The sequence below is a fragment of the Neovison vison genome, chromosome 11 (genome assembly GCF_020171115.1).
Source record: "Neovison vison isolate M4711 chromosome 11, ASM_NN_V1, whole genome shotgun sequence".
NCBI lineage: Eukaryota > Metazoa > Chordata > Mammalia > Carnivora > Mustelidae > Neogale > Neogale vison.
The window spans coordinates 127,563,561-127,580,657 of NC_058101.1; the positions used below are offsets into that span (position 1 = coordinate 127,563,561).

At 35.2% G+C, this 17,097-nt stretch overlaps 1 protein-coding gene across 4 annotated transcripts in view; it reads left to right on the top strand.

Annotated features, from left to right (window-relative positions):
* Nucleotides 1–17,097, top strand: part of GRIA2 (glutamate ionotropic receptor AMPA type subunit 2) — a 169,354-nt gene that overhangs the window by 29,718 nt on the left and 122,539 nt on the right. The gene's annotated exons all lie outside the window — the stretch shown is intronic.

Here is a 17,097-nt window from a genome sequence, read left to right on the forward strand (position 1 = left end):
CCATCCCTTAAATTTTCTCCATTTCGTCATTTTCTTAGGGGATAAGTAGTATAAAGGAGTATAACCTTAGAAAGAGAAAAAGAAACCCAGTTTCCTGAATCACCTGTATTTGATGCATTGTGGCACTTATCAAAAAACCAAACATATCTTCCAGTTTTATACTCAGAAATGTCATCTTAAATGAAGGAAGACAGTAACAACTAGGAGAGAGAGTTAAACTCATGTCATTGCACTGAGAGCGATGGAGAATGATAGAAAGAGACATGCCATGGAAAAGGTCTTAAAATATTTAAAGCTTCTTTTTTTCTAAAGATTTTATTTATTTAATTGACAAAGATCACAAGCAGGCAGAGAGGCAGGCAGAGAGAGAGGAGGGGAAGCAGGCTCCCTGCTGAGCAGAGAGCCCCATGTGGGGCTTGATCCCAGGACCCTGGGATCATGACCTGAGCCGAAGGCAGAGGCTTTAACCCATTGAGCCACCCCGGTGCCCCAATATTTAAAGCTTTTAAAAACATATTTTCTGACACGGTGGCTTATAAGAGAAATAAGGTCATCTTAGTATTCTTGGAGGGGCAGAACAAAAACAATATGGATTCTTGGCTACTCTTTATTTTTTTAAAAGATTTTCTTTATTTATTTGACACAGAGGAGATAGCAAGAGAGGGAATACAAGCAAGGGGAGTGGGAGAGGAAGAAGCAGGCTTCTCCCTGAGCAGGGAGCCTGAAGTGGGGCTCGATACCAGCACCCTGGGATGTATGACAACTTAGCCACCCAGGCGTTCCAGTCTTTTTATTATTTAAAGAAAATTTCTTTCATTCCATTCAGTCACTCAGCTTTTTCATTGGATTATATTCAGTTAAAAATTGTTATTTTATTCCTGTTAGTTATTTTATTCCTGTAGTACATTTTTTTTCTTTTTAATTTTATTTCATCTGTCTTGGTAGTGACAGCCTGCTGACGTCCACTATTAACGTCAACATCATGAACAGATTGTAAAGCCAATGGAGATGTGTATCTTTCTAAGAAGAACAAGCAGAGAGGAATGTTCTTCCAATAATACTGCTAATGGCAGAGACTGCAACAATAAAATGCCCATTTTTAAGACTATATATTTTTGTCTCATATAACCGTAGGTATGGAAATTTAGTGGAAAATTGATATTCATTTATTCATTCATTCATTTTAGTTTAACAGTCAATCATACCCTTAGGCCAGAAGTCTTATATACTAGTCCAGTGATTCTTAAAGTGTTCCCTGAGGATCTCAGGAGTCCATGAAGTCTAAATTATTTTTATAATAATATCAAGACATTGTCTTTCTGCTTTGTATACTGTGTGCTGATGGATCAAAAACATCCATTAGCAGGAACTGAGGCAGTGGTACCAAACTATACTGAATCATATAAATGCATAAGGGAAAAAAAAAAGGTTTGCTCGAGAATGTCTATCGTAAAGCAGTAAAAGCCATTGATTCTACTGACTCTCGGTTCTTATAGACATCTTTTTGTATTCTGTGAATCAAAATGAAAATAATATGCGGAACACTTGGTTATTTGTTTACTAATTTCATAGACCACCTCTTTACTTGAAAGAGTAACTGACAAACTAGGGTTACTTAGACTTGGTTATTTTGGCAATAGTTTTTGTGAAAAAAGCAAAGTAAGTCTGTCACTTTAAGGGAAAATAATCGACAGTTTTTGGTGCCAATTAAAATATTCAAGATTTTATGTAAAAAATAGAATTTTTGAAAACTTGTAGGTTTGTAGAATTTTTGAAAACTTGTGGGTTTGTCACCTTCCAATAATTAAAGACTTCTCAGATAAGAGTAGTGGTAATATGAAGGAATGCACAATTTTCATATTGTATAATGAGATGTATCAACAACATTTGGAAGATCTGGTTAATTTATTGAATTAGTATTTTCAAAATCACCAATGCATAATATTACAGAACTGGGCTTGGGTAGAAGATCCAAAGCACAGTGTAGACACACAGTGGATTTTAATGGAACAGAGTACAAAGTTCGTTTATATGGTTTTTTAGATTCTACATTATAACTAACCTTAAAAACTACCAGTTACCAACTTTTAGTGTGATCCAAAGAATAATATCCATGATTAACTGAAAAGGCTATCAAAATACTTGCCACTTTTTGTTTTTTAAGATTCTGTTTATCCATTTGAGAGAGAGAGAGTGAGAGAGAGCATGAGAGGGGAGGTCAGAGGGAGAAGCAGACTCCCTGTGGAGCTGGGAGCCCAATGCAGGACTCCATCTTGGGACTCTGGGATCATGACTTGAGTGGAAGGCAGTCACTTAACCAACTGAGCCATCCAGGCGTCCTACTTGCCACTTTTTAAACTAATAGATATGTGAAGACAGATTTTTTTTTCTTTTTAAAAATATTTTATTTATTCATTTGACAGAGAGAGAGAAAGAGAGCACAAGCAGAGGGAGGGACAGAGGGAGAGAAAGAAGCAGGCTCCTCAGCAGGGAACTGGACTTGGCACTCAGTCCCAGGACCTTAGGATCATGACCTGAGCCGAAGGCAGATGCTTAACTGACTGAGCCATCCAGGCACCCCAGGACAGATTTTCTTAATACATGTCCATTACAGTAAAATACAAGAATCTGGCTCTCTTCTTTTCTAACATTACAGATATTTGGAAAAATGGACAGAAGTGCTACTCTTCTCATTTTTCTGGACAATATGGTTTTTCTTTTTTTCCTTTTTTTTTTTTAAAGATTTTATTTATTTATTTATTTGGGAGAGAGGCAGTAAGAGAGAGCGTGAGCTAGGAGAAGGTCAGAGGGAGAAACAGACTCCCGATGGAGCTGGGAGCCCGATGCAGGACTTGATCCCGGGACTCCGGGATCATGACCTGAGCTGAAAGCAGTCGTCCAACCAACTGAGCCACCCAGGTGTCCTGACAATATGGTTTTTCATAAAAGATGTTAGAGTAGGAGCTCAGGATAGGCTTAATACTATTGTTTTTATATGAACATTATAAAATCTTCCAGTTTTAAATTATAGTAAGTAGGAATAAGTATAGCTCTAATAAACAAAGGCTCATTATAGTCCTTGATAAATTTTAAGAGAGTAAAAGAATGATGAACTCAAACTCTTTGAGATCTGCTGTCCAAGTCTGTGGAGATTTTCTACTCGTGGGACTTCAGAAGGTGAACTGACAACATGATAGGAAAACAGAACTTACAAATTTGGAACTCGAAAATTTGCTTTGACTGACCTCTTACACCAAAGTTTATGGGAATTATTGTATTTAGGAAAAAATTGCTTCTATATAGGGATCAAACTTTCAGTGAGCCTCCGTTGCCGATACTCTTTCAGACCCTACAAAATTGATCCAAACAGAGAATTTCATTGGGAATTTTAAGCCAGTGCTGAGTCCAGCTCAATGACATTTACATCCTGATTTTTCCTTCACTTTCAGCAGTGAATGAAGTTTATCTTATCCTAATCAAGAGAAAAATTCCTTTTATGTGTTTTTGTAAAATATCTGTCAAATTCAAGTAAAAATAGATCTATTAATCTTTTCCGATATATTTTAAGGTAAAAGTGTGCACATACACTTTTGTTATTCTGAAAATTTTGGGATTAGATTAAAAGTGAGGGGAAATATGCGATTTTTTTTCCTGTCCAGAAATTAAAAAACAAAAACAAAAACATATGGATGTGTGATTATACTCTAAGGACCAGAAGGTCTTTTAGTTATGGAAGGGAGAAGTTACAATAGTCTATTAATGATTTGGGGACAATTAGCAAATTACTTGGTAAAGATTACATAAGCTCCCCACTTCCTGTATGTAGTCTAAGAACACATAGAAGTCTTTTTAGAGTCCAGAGGTGGAGGTGGTCTTTGCCAATATATGAAGAACATGAGGCATAAAGGGAAGGATAAATAGATTTGATGACATAAAACTAAAAAAAGAAAACAAAACAAAAAACACCTGTATTACTCATTTGAAAAATTTAAAAAAATGATTGGGCCAATGTTTCTAATACATGCAGTTGACAAATGGTTCATATCTGTAGTGCATAATGTCTGTAAAGAGCTCCTACAAGGCAGTAAGGAAAAGACAGACAACTTGATATAAGAAAGGTAAAGATCAGGAAATAAAATAATAAGAAGAGATACATATATTCAGCTAATATATGGAGAATTTGTCAAAATAACAATAGTATAAATGGAGTTATTCAGAGTTGAGGGTGTTTCAAAGACTCTCATACTCAGTTGGAAGGATTTTTTTTCTTTTTATTTATATATTTATTTTAAAAAATTTAAATTCATTAATTAATATATAATGTGTTGGTTTCAGAGATAGAGGTCAGTGATTCATCAGTCTTATATAACACCCAGTGCTCATTATATCACGTGCCCTCCTTAATGTCCATCCTGTTACCTCATCTCCCCACACCCTCCCCTTCAGCAACCTTCAGTTTGCTTCCTATAATTAAGAGTCTATTAGGGTTTGTCTCTTTCTCAGATTTTTGCCTTGTTTTATATTTTCCTCTCTTTCACTATGACCCTCTGTTTGTTTTTTAAATTCCACATATGAGTGAGATCATTGTCTTTCTCTGATTGACTTATTTCATTCAGCATAATACCCTCTAGTTCCAAGCATGTCATTCCAAACAGCAAGATTTTATTTTTTGATGGCTGAGTAGTATTTCATTGTGTGTGTGTGTATACAGAAGATGTTATATATATAACATATATATATATATACACACACATACATATATGTATTCTCTCTATATATATATACACACACACTATATATATTTATATCTTCTTTATCCATATATTACATCTTCTTTATCCATTCATGTGTTGATGGACACCGGGACTCTTCCCATAGTTGGGCTATTGTGGACATTGCTGCTATGAACATTGGGGTTTAGGTGCACCTTTGGATCACTGCATTTGTATCTTTGGGGTAAATTTCTTGTAGTGTAATTGCTGGGTCATAGGGTAGCTCTATTACCAATTTTTTGAAGAAACTCCATGCTGCTTTCCAGAATGGCTGCACCAATCTTGCATTCCCACTAACAATGTAAGTGTTCCCTTCTCCATAACTTTGCTAGATATGTCATTTCCTGTCTTGTTAATTTTAAGAATTTAACTTGGCCGAATATGTGTCAAAGCTAGAAAATCTGCATCTAGTAATTTATCCTTGGGATATTCACATCTAAGCTCAAAGATCTAAGTATAGGATGTTCATTGTCTTCAATGGTGAAAATTTAGAAGCAAGTTAAATGGTTACTAGTCATGAATTAGTTAAATAAATGACAGCAATTCAATTTGACAAATTTTGTAGCCATGAAAATATATGTAGTTTTATATACAATGAAAAGGAATTTCTTCATATGTTAAGTATAAAACACTGTGATTAGGGGAGCCTGGGTGGCTCCGTCATCAAGTGTCTGCCTGCTACTCAGGTCATGATCCCAGAGTCTTGGGATAGAGCCCCAGATCTGGCTCCTGGCTCGGTGGGGAATCTGCTTCTTCCTCTTATACTCCCCCTGCTTGTGTTTCCTCTCTCACTGTCTCTTTCTGTCAGATAAATAAAATCTGAAAAAAAAACCCCACTGTGATTATTTTTATAAAAATACTGTGTGTGTGCATATAATACTTGTCAATATGTATTGATAAAATATCTTTGGAAGAGATGCACCAAACTACTGAAAATTGCTTTACATCAGTGATGTGGTTATAAGGGGTTTTCACTTTCTTTTACTGTTTGATTTACCTCTTCCAGTTCAATATTAATTAAATTGAATTTTTCTAGTGTAATTTACCCGAGTTTCAGTTATACATTCATTAATTTTTTTATTACAGGAGAGTGGGGAAGTATCAGCTAGACTGCAGTGGCCAGCTCCTCAATTTAAAGACATTAATTACTTATGAGGAGGGAGGAGCTCACAGAGGGTTTACTCCCTAAGACTCAAAAAACCCAGTGTGACCACAATTTAAGAATTAATTTATATCTCAAATCAGCTATTTAAGTTGTATCCACCTTGTGAGGTGATTATGTTCTTTAAATTTCACTAAGAAAATTCAATTCAATTAATATTTAAATGAGCATACTATATTCAGGCAATCTGTTTAATCCAATTATATTTACCACTAATACATTATTCTCATTGTAAAATTTTAAAAGTTGTAAGGGAGAGGAATAGAGTACAAGCATAGTACAAGGCAGTGTATGAATTACCAAGTAGTTATAAGCCAGAAGGAGCTACAATTTCAGAGATGCATGAATTAGTTAAACAAATGATAGCAAGGGGCGCCTGGGTGGCTCAGTGGGTTAAGCCGCTGCCTTCAGCTCGGGTCATGATCTCAGGGTCCTGGGATCGAGCCCCGCATCGGGCTCTCTGCTCAGTAGGGAGCTGCTTCCTCCCCTCTCTCTCTCTGCCTGCCTCTCTGCCTACTTGTGATCTTTCTCTGTCAAATAAATAAATAAAATCTTAAAAAAAATGATAGCAAATCAATCTGACAGATTTTTGTACAGTCATAAAAATACAATACAGTCATGAAAATACTCTATATACAATGAGAAGAAATTTCATCATATATTGAGTATAAAATATTTTTATAAAAACACCATGGGTGTATAATACGTGTCTATACATAAATTCGGAGGAGGAAAAAATGGGATAATCTAGAATATGAACATTGAGGAGGAGGAAATTAATCTGGTCCTGGGACAACAATTAGGATTTAGTATAGAAACAGATCTTGTAGGTCCTGGAATAGATTCCAGAAATCATGGAGAAATTATCAGCAACTTTCTCATTCACTTATGGAACATTTTGTGTTATTTTGGATGAATTAAGGAAAAGGTTTGCTATAAAGTCCCTGATCACGTTTGTTACCTTCTGAGTTTTTAAATATTTTTGCATCATGAATAAATCACTGAATAAGAGCTAAACTATTATCCAGGCAAATAATTAGCATTCAAAGACACTTTTTTCTTTATATGCATTCTTTATTAGCATATCAGCAGTTTTCTTTAAAAGCTTGTATGAATGAGCTTTTTTTCTTTTTTTTCTTTCTTTTTTTTTTGCATCTACTACCAGCTGCCAGCTTCCTTTTTTCCTTATGGAAGCACTGCCATAGATCTAGTAACCTCTGTTTTGTGAATGAGAAGACTGAGGCACAGAGAGGTTAAGGTCACATGGTGTAGAAGAACTGAGATCCGAGCCATCATTCCCGCATGTCAGGCCCTGTGGCCTTTTTATTGTGCCATGCTGCTTTCAAATATATCTTACATTTTCTGTGTTCTGTGTTTAATCGCTCTCTGAGGTTGTTATTTGTTCATGGAATTTATTTTGCTCTTTTGTATCACTGAAGGGAGATTTTATCTTTAGTGCTTTGGAGCCTGAAAGAGTAAATGTGTCTTAAAAAGTTGGTCTGGGCGCCTGGGTGGCTCAGTTGGTTGAGCAACTGCCTTTGGCTCAGGTCACGGTCCTGGAGTCCCGGGATGGAGTGCCACATCGGGCTCCCAGCTCCATGGGGAGTCTGCTTCTCCCTCTGACCCTCTCGCCTCTCATGTTCTCTCTCACTGTCTCTCTCTCAAATAAATAAATAAAATCTTTAAAAAAAAAAAAGTTGGTCTAACTGCTTACAAAGATCAATGAGCCTTTGACTGCTTTCTCTAAATATTATTTATGGTAGATGTTGAATCATCTCTTTGACCGAAATGCAAGGAATAACAATGTGGAAAGCAATGAATTTGTAAAAATCTACAGGATTAATTTCAAAAGCATCATTTGTCTTAATGCCTCAGCTTTACTTGTGAGACCAGAATACAATTTTCTTTTGGCATTGGTCTTTTACTCTGAAAAACTATGAAGATAATGTTTTTGATTAAAAAGAGTAACTATGGAAGCAAACTAAATTTTCTATTACAAATAATTTTATCCAATACAGTTTGAAGAATAGCAAAAGTCAATTTCTATGGCATCTTGCTAACTGAATATTACTGATTCTTGAAAAGTTTTCAAGTTCCCAGATGTTCTGAAGTGGAAAGAAACAAAAAAACTTGGAAGATAAAGACGTGAAAGGGAAGGAGAAACACCTTTCAATTCATTTCACTAGGGTTTACTACTGGACATCAAATATGACCCGGCACAGTGGGATTGGAGAATTCCGTTATTTTAGAGAAGCTTTCCGGGATAAGTCACTTTATCCCTTTACATGTCGATTTCCTTAAATAAGACAAGTTGGGCTGGTGGGAGGACCAATGACTCTACCGTTCTGTAGACAGATTATTTCACAGGCCATCTGGTTTTTCAAGATGAAACGAATCTTATGTTCCATTTATCCCAAATCCTGGAGGAGGAACAAAGCTTTAAAGTAATTTCAGAGAATGATGTCATCATATGATTCTGTTTTCTGTTCTCTTTATTTTAATTATATGTGGTCTTCCTTGTCCATTTTGTTTACTACCAAGTCTTCCACGGCTATGCTTATTTGTGAGAGTATCTAATGCAGATACTCTTGTGTTACTCAACACTTACATATCTAGTTGTCATTTAAATTTGATTAGAGCTTAATACATTTCAAAAGGACTCCTTATAGCCCACTGCTGGACAACACCCTTAAACCTGTATTTTCTTTCTTGTTGTTCAACCTGATTAAGATTGTCTTTGCTTATAGTTACATTTTTTTGCGAGTCCTTCTTGCTCACAAACAACCATTTCTTACTAATTTAAATACTTGCACATTTCTGTCATCTCTATCTCCAGATTGGAAGATTTCTCTTCATTCCTATTCTTATTCTTGTGGCCACAAACCAATGTCATACTTTTGTTGCAACAGAGAGTTCATTGTCTTTGTGTTCAGTCTTTCTTCCTTACAATCTGTTTTACACACTTCATTTTCCTGATGTACATTTTTGATCTTGTCCTGCTCCTTTCAGAAGTGATCTGTGGTGTTTCATTGCATACGAAGTAAGGGTCTTCTCAGCCTAGACTTCAGGGTCTTCACTTTTTGGCCTCATCCTTACATTCTAAGTCTCTCCTCGACATCCTGTACTTCAGTCATATCAGACTAATACCATTTTAAAATTCATATTGTTAATTATAATATGGATTTGGCTCTGTGAAAAAGAGATCCCATATAATTGTGACTTAACCAATATAGAAGTTTAATTCTCTGTTACATAATAACCCAGATGCAGATGTGATCATTTAGGAGCCCAGACACAAACACCTGAAGCATTTTACTTCTTTCAGCATGATCAGTACTAACTGGGTACCACTTCTCCACCTTCCAGTAGCAAGAAAGAAGAAGTGGGGAAGAAGAACACACCATCTGCATTTGAAACATATTCTAGAATTTGCAAGTACCCTTTCCTTTATATGTCATTGATCAGAACTTAATAGCACTTATAACCTGGACATACTAGTTGCATGGAAGGCTAGAAAATATGATATTGACACTAGTCCAATATATGCATAGTTAAAATTGCTAATATTCTGGCAGAAAGGGAAAACAAGAGATAGCCAGGAGTCTTTCTCACATTCCCTAAATTGTTGTTAGTGGTGGTCTTCTGCTCTCCTTCCTCATCTTTCTTCCTCTCCCCTTCCCTTTCTCCTCTTTTCTCTTCCTCCTCCTCCTCTTTCTCTTCTTGTCGCTTCTCTCTTTACCTCCATGGCCTTTGTTATCATTTTATTTATTGAGATAGCATTTAATTTTATCTCTATTGCAAAAATTCCTTTCCATAGTTCAGATCCAAGCCAAAACCATACTGTTCAAGAGCCTGTAATCTTAAATCAATCTGTTTTCATCTTGATTTCCATTTGCACATAATGTTGTACTTTAATATCTAATATACGGTTTTTCATCTTTAAGTTTTCAGAATGTGGGCATGTACAAAATGTTATTTGTAGCTTGGTTTTATAATATTTATCTACATTGCTTTGTATATATAAATATTTGATAATTAAATGTTTTGGCATCTAAATGCTCTAGGTGCTACTTTATTTTATTTCACCCCATCAACAAATAGATCAATCAAAAAAAAAAAAAGAACAAAACAAATAACAGGACTCAGAAGTTAAGTATATTGACTAAAATTATCCAGCTAGTATATTATAGGGAAATATTCTAATTCACCAATGGCAAGCTTGCCATAGTCAGTTTGCTGCAAGACAATTTGTGGAAATTAGATTGATTAAATCATTGAGGTTTTTCTTTTTCAAAAGATTGTATTTCCTAGAGCTTTCTGGCATTTATTTTGCTTTGTAATTTTCCAGTCCAAGTTTCTTGAATATAATCTTTATGTATTTACATTGTTCTTAGTTTAGTATTTTTACAAAGATATGTGCCTTTTCTATAAGTGCAGTGTAATATCTTGTATCTCTTGACCACCTAACTCGCTCATGTTTGATTTTACTTTTGAATCAGTTTCTGCATCAGTCTCTGGAAGACCCGAGTTTTGATTGGACTTTAAAAATTATTGTTTTCTTTCCATTGTATCATGCTGCCTTATTGATTATGTGCTTAAAAGTCTTATCAGAGTAACTTGAAATGTCTTTCTAGGAAATATGCCATGCTTTATCCATGTTAGATAATGGTCTTTTACTAACTTGTTAATATTCTGTGACCAAAAGTAATATAAATATTTTGGTTCTAACTTGGAGAGCATTTTAAGTATCAAACTTCTATGAGTCAAAAATTCTCATTGTTCAGGAGATTCATTTGTAATCTTCACAAATAAGAAGACCTAATAAGCATATTATCTAAATCTTCATTTGGAATTTTGGAGAAAATGTCAGCCCTGAATTTTAATCAGTAAAGCCGTAGGCTATTATTTCTCATCCTTTGATGTCTTTTTCTGTCCTGCCCTTCCCAAATAATAGTAACTTTTGCTGCTGGATGGGCTCTAATTTTAAATCTAGGCCTATAGCAGTTTCTGGGCCAATCATAACAGAGTTATCAGCAAAAAGATAATCACTTTTTGCAAAGCCCATTGATGAACTTCCAACAGAGTTTTCTTGCTAATCATTTCTGATACTTCAAGAGTGTCAAGAATGAACCCTGAGTGCCTATGTGGCTTCTAAGCTATAGTCTAGCCTTTCTCTAAACTTTGCCCCTAATTCTGACCTAATTCACTGGAGTAGGATCTATTATAAGCACTATTTAATTGACTGCCTTTTGTATTGATGCCAAACAAATATCTTAGTATATATTGTTCCTTCACCAACTACCAGAGACCTAATCTACTCTTGTTTAGGTCAATCATCCTTTTTATCCTTCTCTCATTAACCTCTCAAAAAAGGCCTGGTACAGAGATACTACCACAAAAACTTGTTAGGAAAATCTTTCCATTTTATTTTTCATATGTTATGTTATACTTCCAAAATGATTCATCACTGATCAAAGTTATTTAAGTTATATGAGAAAAAGACATACAAAACTAAATTCCCAACAGCAGCCAAGTTACGCTATTGTATATGAGACAAATAATGTAAACTCTTATTTATGTATTTAGCTCACAGTAGTTAACACATATTTACTTAAAGTTTGACTTTTCTGGTTGTCATTTAAATTTGTCAAAGTAAACTAAGAATAGCAAGATTCCCAAAACTAGGTCACAATCTTACACAGTTAGTTCCTATGAATAGAGAAGCAGAAAATGCACCACATTAAGTGCTTCAGGTCAAAGTAGTTGATATTATATCCTTGTTTCTTCTAAGGCATTCTCTTTTCTACTTCTCATTCCCTGGTGAATACCCAAAGCAAAAAGCAGACACTAATATTTCATGTGAGGATGAGTGTTTCATATTTGCTTTACAGAAATTATAAATATTTAGACTGTGTCAAATTAAATAATTTCTACTTTTTGGATATCTCCATTTGGAGAGTTGTCTCTGTAGTGGTTCAAGTATTTTATAAGTGATTTCAGAGCTTAATATACCAAATAATCCATTTGCATTCTTGTTCCTATTTAAAGAATGCGGACCTTATGTATTATAATTTTATTCCATTTTATTGGAGTTAATTCAGAAAATATGGCCAACCAGGTGGCATCCAAGGGTTTTGCTACTTCTGAGGAGATTAGCATATAAACACATCACAACATATGGTTAAAGGTTCATTTACAGGTGTGACAGCTTCTGGATCTTGTTGCCCTAAATCAGTTTAATAGTCAGTGTGTTGGGTTAGCTGTCTTGGCAGAGGTATTTAGCTGTTATAAAAAAAATGTATCTACAGTATGGATTGTGTGAACATTTATTATAATTGCAATAAATTCAATAGTTCCAGTGTTTCATTGGAGATTAGGGAGGTAAAATTACTTTCCCCAGGACACTCAAGGGCATAGGTGCTGATGTTTTCTGGTGGGAGTTACCACTCAAAAATCCTGAAATTATTAAGTTTGACTTTATTTTTTCCTAGTATTTTCTTCCCTTTACCTTTTGCATTTTGAACCTTACCATTAGTTGCAAAGAAAGAAGTATTATCATCTCTTTCAGTGGTGAAATATATTAACAAAAGAATATAGAATTTTAATGACCCCAAAGGGAAATATCTGAGTTAAATACCCCATATCCAAGGAACACTTTGGAAAATGTACCATGTATTGGTTTTTGGAACTGCATGTAGGCTTATGAGTTTTGTTTTTGTTTTTGTTTTTAAAGATTGAGGTGTGTTTTCATTTTCTATTGCTGTGGTTATAAATTTCTGTGAACTTTGTGGCTTAAGACATCCCAAATTTATTGTTTACTGTTCTGGAGGTCAGAAGCTGAAATTAGTCTCCATGAACTAAAATCAAGGATGCCAGCAGGGTTGCGTTCCTTTTTGGTGCTACTAGGGGAAAATCCATTTCACTGCCTTGTCCATCTGCTGGAGGCTACCTGTAGTTCTCCATGGGTGTCCTTCTAACTCAACTCTAACAATGGCTGGTCAAGTCTTTCTTTCACTGTTCTTGCATTTTTCAGACTGTATCACTCTGGCGCTGTCCTTCTTCTGCATGCCTCTTGCATTTATAAAGGTCCTTGTAATTAAATTGGAATACCTGATTAATCTAGGAAAATCTACCCATCTCAAAATCAAATGATTAGCAAGCAACTGTAAATCCATCTGCAATCTTAATTTCTCATTGCTGTGTAACCTAAAATATTCATAGATTCCAGGAATTAGGAAATGGGAATCTTTGCGGGATCATTTTTCTGCCCAGCAGAGGGGATAGAGACATTTTTTTTAAAGGACACAAAATAAGAGTATGTGAGGAAAGAGAGTTGGTCAGAGAAGCAGCTTGCTAGTCCCTGCTCTGCGGCTGTCTAGGAAAGAAACTCAGAAAAGTTATTCATTTTCTCTGTGTCACAGTTTACCATTTCAATAAATTAATAATAAATACTATCCACTGGAAGCTTCTGACATACCATTCACTCTTTAATATATATGTTAGCTCATTTAATTCTCAAAACAATTCTATCCCACTTTGTAGACAATCAGACTTGTGGCACACAGTTTATGCAACATTTTCTCGATCACTCAGCAGTAAGTGGAGAGGTATGATTTCATTCATAAAGTCTGACCTAACTCAGAATTTTTAAACATTAGGCTTATTGAAACAAAATACTATATTTTATATTTTCATTTATTTATTAAAGTCAATCAATGAATATTAATTGGGCATGCACTGGAAGACCAGAAACTCTGGAAGGCATTGGAAGTATGGTGGTAAATAAGCAAAACATACATTCTGTCTCTATAGGTAAGATGAAATATAAACATTGTTCTTATAATTCACTGTTGTATTACAAACCAGCCCCAAACTTAGTGGCTTCAAGCAACAATTATTTCGTTATCTCTTATGATTTTGTAGGTTTACTGGTATCAGCTGGGCAATTCTTCTGCCCCATATAAGTTCAGCAGGGTTCATGCCCCTAGAGAATCTAAGATGGCTCACTTTTATGACTGGCAGTTGGTGCTGTCTGTTGGCTGGTGCACCATATGACAAGCTTCTAACTGCATGATGTGTGCATTCCATGGAGTTTCCCAATAATGAATGTGTTAAGGGGGAGGAAATAATTCTGCGAGTTTTCTTTAAGACTAGGTCAGGAATTAATACAACATCACCTCTGTATTCTGTTGGCTAAGCAGCCACAGAGTGAATTCACATTTAATTTAAAAAATTAAAGATCTTATTTATTTATTTGTCAGAGAGAGAAAGAGATAGAAAGAACAAACAAGCGGGGGGCAACAGACAGAGGGAGCAGCAGGCTCCCTGTTGGAGAGGGAGTCCAATGCAGGACTCAGTCCCAGGACCCTGGGATCATGACCTGAGCCAAAGACAGACACTTAACTGACTGATCACTCAGGTGTCCCAAGTGTGTTCATATTCAAGAAGAGAAGTATATTTAAATCTTTTATATAAAGAGTAACTTAGAAATTGTGGCTAGTTGTGGTCCATCACAGACTAGAGCATAGAAAGTAAGTGAGGGTTTTATGAGGAAATCATGGGTACATCACACAAGGCCTCATAGGGTTTGGGAATCTAAAATAACTGCAATAGACAGATTTTGAACAACTTTAATCAGGAAAATCTAAGCATAATTCAGAATTAAATTATGAATAAAATCACTGTGGCTGTAACATGGAGAATGGGGTGAAACTCTAGGATAACAATAATGTGATTTGGACTGGGAAAGTAGGTAGGCATGAAAGGAAGTCAGGTTTGGATGGCATTTAGAAGGTTTATTTGAGAAGACATGGTCATTGAAAAATTGATTTTTTTTTTCAGTTTTGAGATTTTCTTTTTTTCTTTTTTTTAAAATTTTTTCAATTTATTTATTTTCAGAAAAACAGTATTCATTATTTTTTCACCACACCCAGTGCTCCATGTAATCTGTGCCCTCTATAATACCCACCACCTGGTACCCCAACCTCCCACCCCCCCGCCACTTCAAACCCCTCAGATTGTTTTTCAGAGTCCATAGTCTCTCATGATTCACCTTCCCTTCCAATTTACCCCAACTCCCTTCTCCTCTCTAACACCCCTTGTCCTCCATGATGTTTGTTATGCTCCACAAATAAGTGAAACCATATGATAATTGACTCTCTCTGCTTGACTTATTTCACTCAGCATAATCTCATCCAGTCCCGTCCATGTTGCTACAAAAGTTGGGTATTTATCCTTTCTGATGGAGGCATAATACTCCATAGTGTATATGGACCACATCTTCCTTATCCATTCATCCGTTGAAGGGCATCTTGGATCTTTCCATAGTTTGGCGACCGTGGCCATTGCTGCTATAAACTCAGTTTTAGAATCATTTTTTTAAACTTAAAGTCCTATGAAACATCCAACTGAAGTTGCCTAAGGCAACTGGATATATTGTCTGGAATTCAGGACTAAGAGGTAGGTTGAAGATAGAGATCTTGCTGTTTTCTCCAAAGGCATAATTGAAGGTATCATTATGAAAGAAAGTGTGTAAAGAGAGAATGTGGCTTGAAAAGAAAAGTATGCTTAGGACAGAATCTAATGAACATCAACATTTAATGGTCAGAGAGAAGGTGAAAGAGAGAGGTCACAGAAGAAGCATTTAAAGAGGTAGGAAAAAATGCCTATGGCAAGTAAGAGCAGTTTCAAACAGGTTATACAGATCTCTCTGGAATGCTGCTGAGCAATCAGGAGGTTAGCAGGTTTGTGGGAAGGAGCAACAGGACAGTTGAAGACCTGAGCAATGAGCTTGGTAAAGTTCCATAGACCCATTGGGACATGCTAATGAAGGATTGGATGCAAGCACCTGAAGATGGCATATGGATCATGAACTTATTTGAAGAGATTAGGCTTACAGAGAGAAGTGAGGATGGAGGAGTTTGAGACATTGAGTAAGCTTGTTTTTGTCTTTTTTTTTTAAAGTTGAGAGACTTGAACAGAAGGGACCAGTTAAAAAAATAAAGAAAATTTTGAAAATCAAGGAGAAAGAGGATGCTAGTTTTGTGCTAAAAATATTTTAAAAAATTTAAATCTGAAGTGTGAGAATGTTGTGAAATACAGCATCACTAATACTGGAAGAGTTTATTACAAGCATTTTGTCATCAAGACCTACCATTTGCTGCTGTTATTCATATCATTCTAATTAACATTAATAGCATTTTAAGTCTTGTATTCTAAAATTTTAAGATATGAAGAAGCCTCTGACTTAGGAAATATATGAGTGGTCATGGTTTCTTTCTTTCTTTAGAGCTTTTAAGAAATGGACATAGTGCATTTGTCTTTGGGAATTTTTTTTTCCAGTGTCATTTATGAGAGTTGAGCCTATCTCCAAATCAGAACTTTTTAACTTTAAAAACACTTTCTTTAAAATTCTTCTTAACATGGTTGGATAACAAATTTCTGGAGTCCTTTGAAATTTTAGGACTTTGAAATTGAAACTGTCTCAAGTCTTGAATTTTTTATCTAGTGCATTTAAAAGAACTCTTTGTATGGAAAGTCAAAGTGTTGAAAGGAGAAATGATCAAAGTTTATAAAACTTGGAAGAGAATAAACATGAACTTATTCACCAAATTTCATAATATTACAATTAGAGGACACCCTTGAAACACAAAGAAAGAAGTTAGGGAAAAAGCAAAAGAAATGCTACTTTAGACAGTCTGTTTTAAATTAGTGAAATATTAACCAAAGAGGTGAGAGAATTTGAAAATACAAGTAGATTAAAGGGGATTCATGAACGAGATAGATCTTTAGTAGTCTTTGAATTGTTCAAGGGTATAGTGAATATTTGTCATATTGGCTTCACATGATTTCACAAAGTTGTTCTTCCACATGACTCTCAGATAGCAAAATAAATATGAGCTAAGGAGCACCCTGGTTTTTCTGGTATGGGCTTGGTATTTCATGTTTTCATGCCTTAGAATTTAATAGTATAAAATTGTACTGAAATAAGGAGGCCCACTGCCTTTATTAGAATCTTAGTTCTGTGGCTTACTAGGTGTGTGTTTTGGGGCAGATTACTTTCTGTAGCTATGTCTCATTTTCCTCATAGGGAAAATTAAAAAATCTACCTTATGATAGTTTTTTGAAATATTAAAATAGATGTATTAATATAAGTAAAAAACT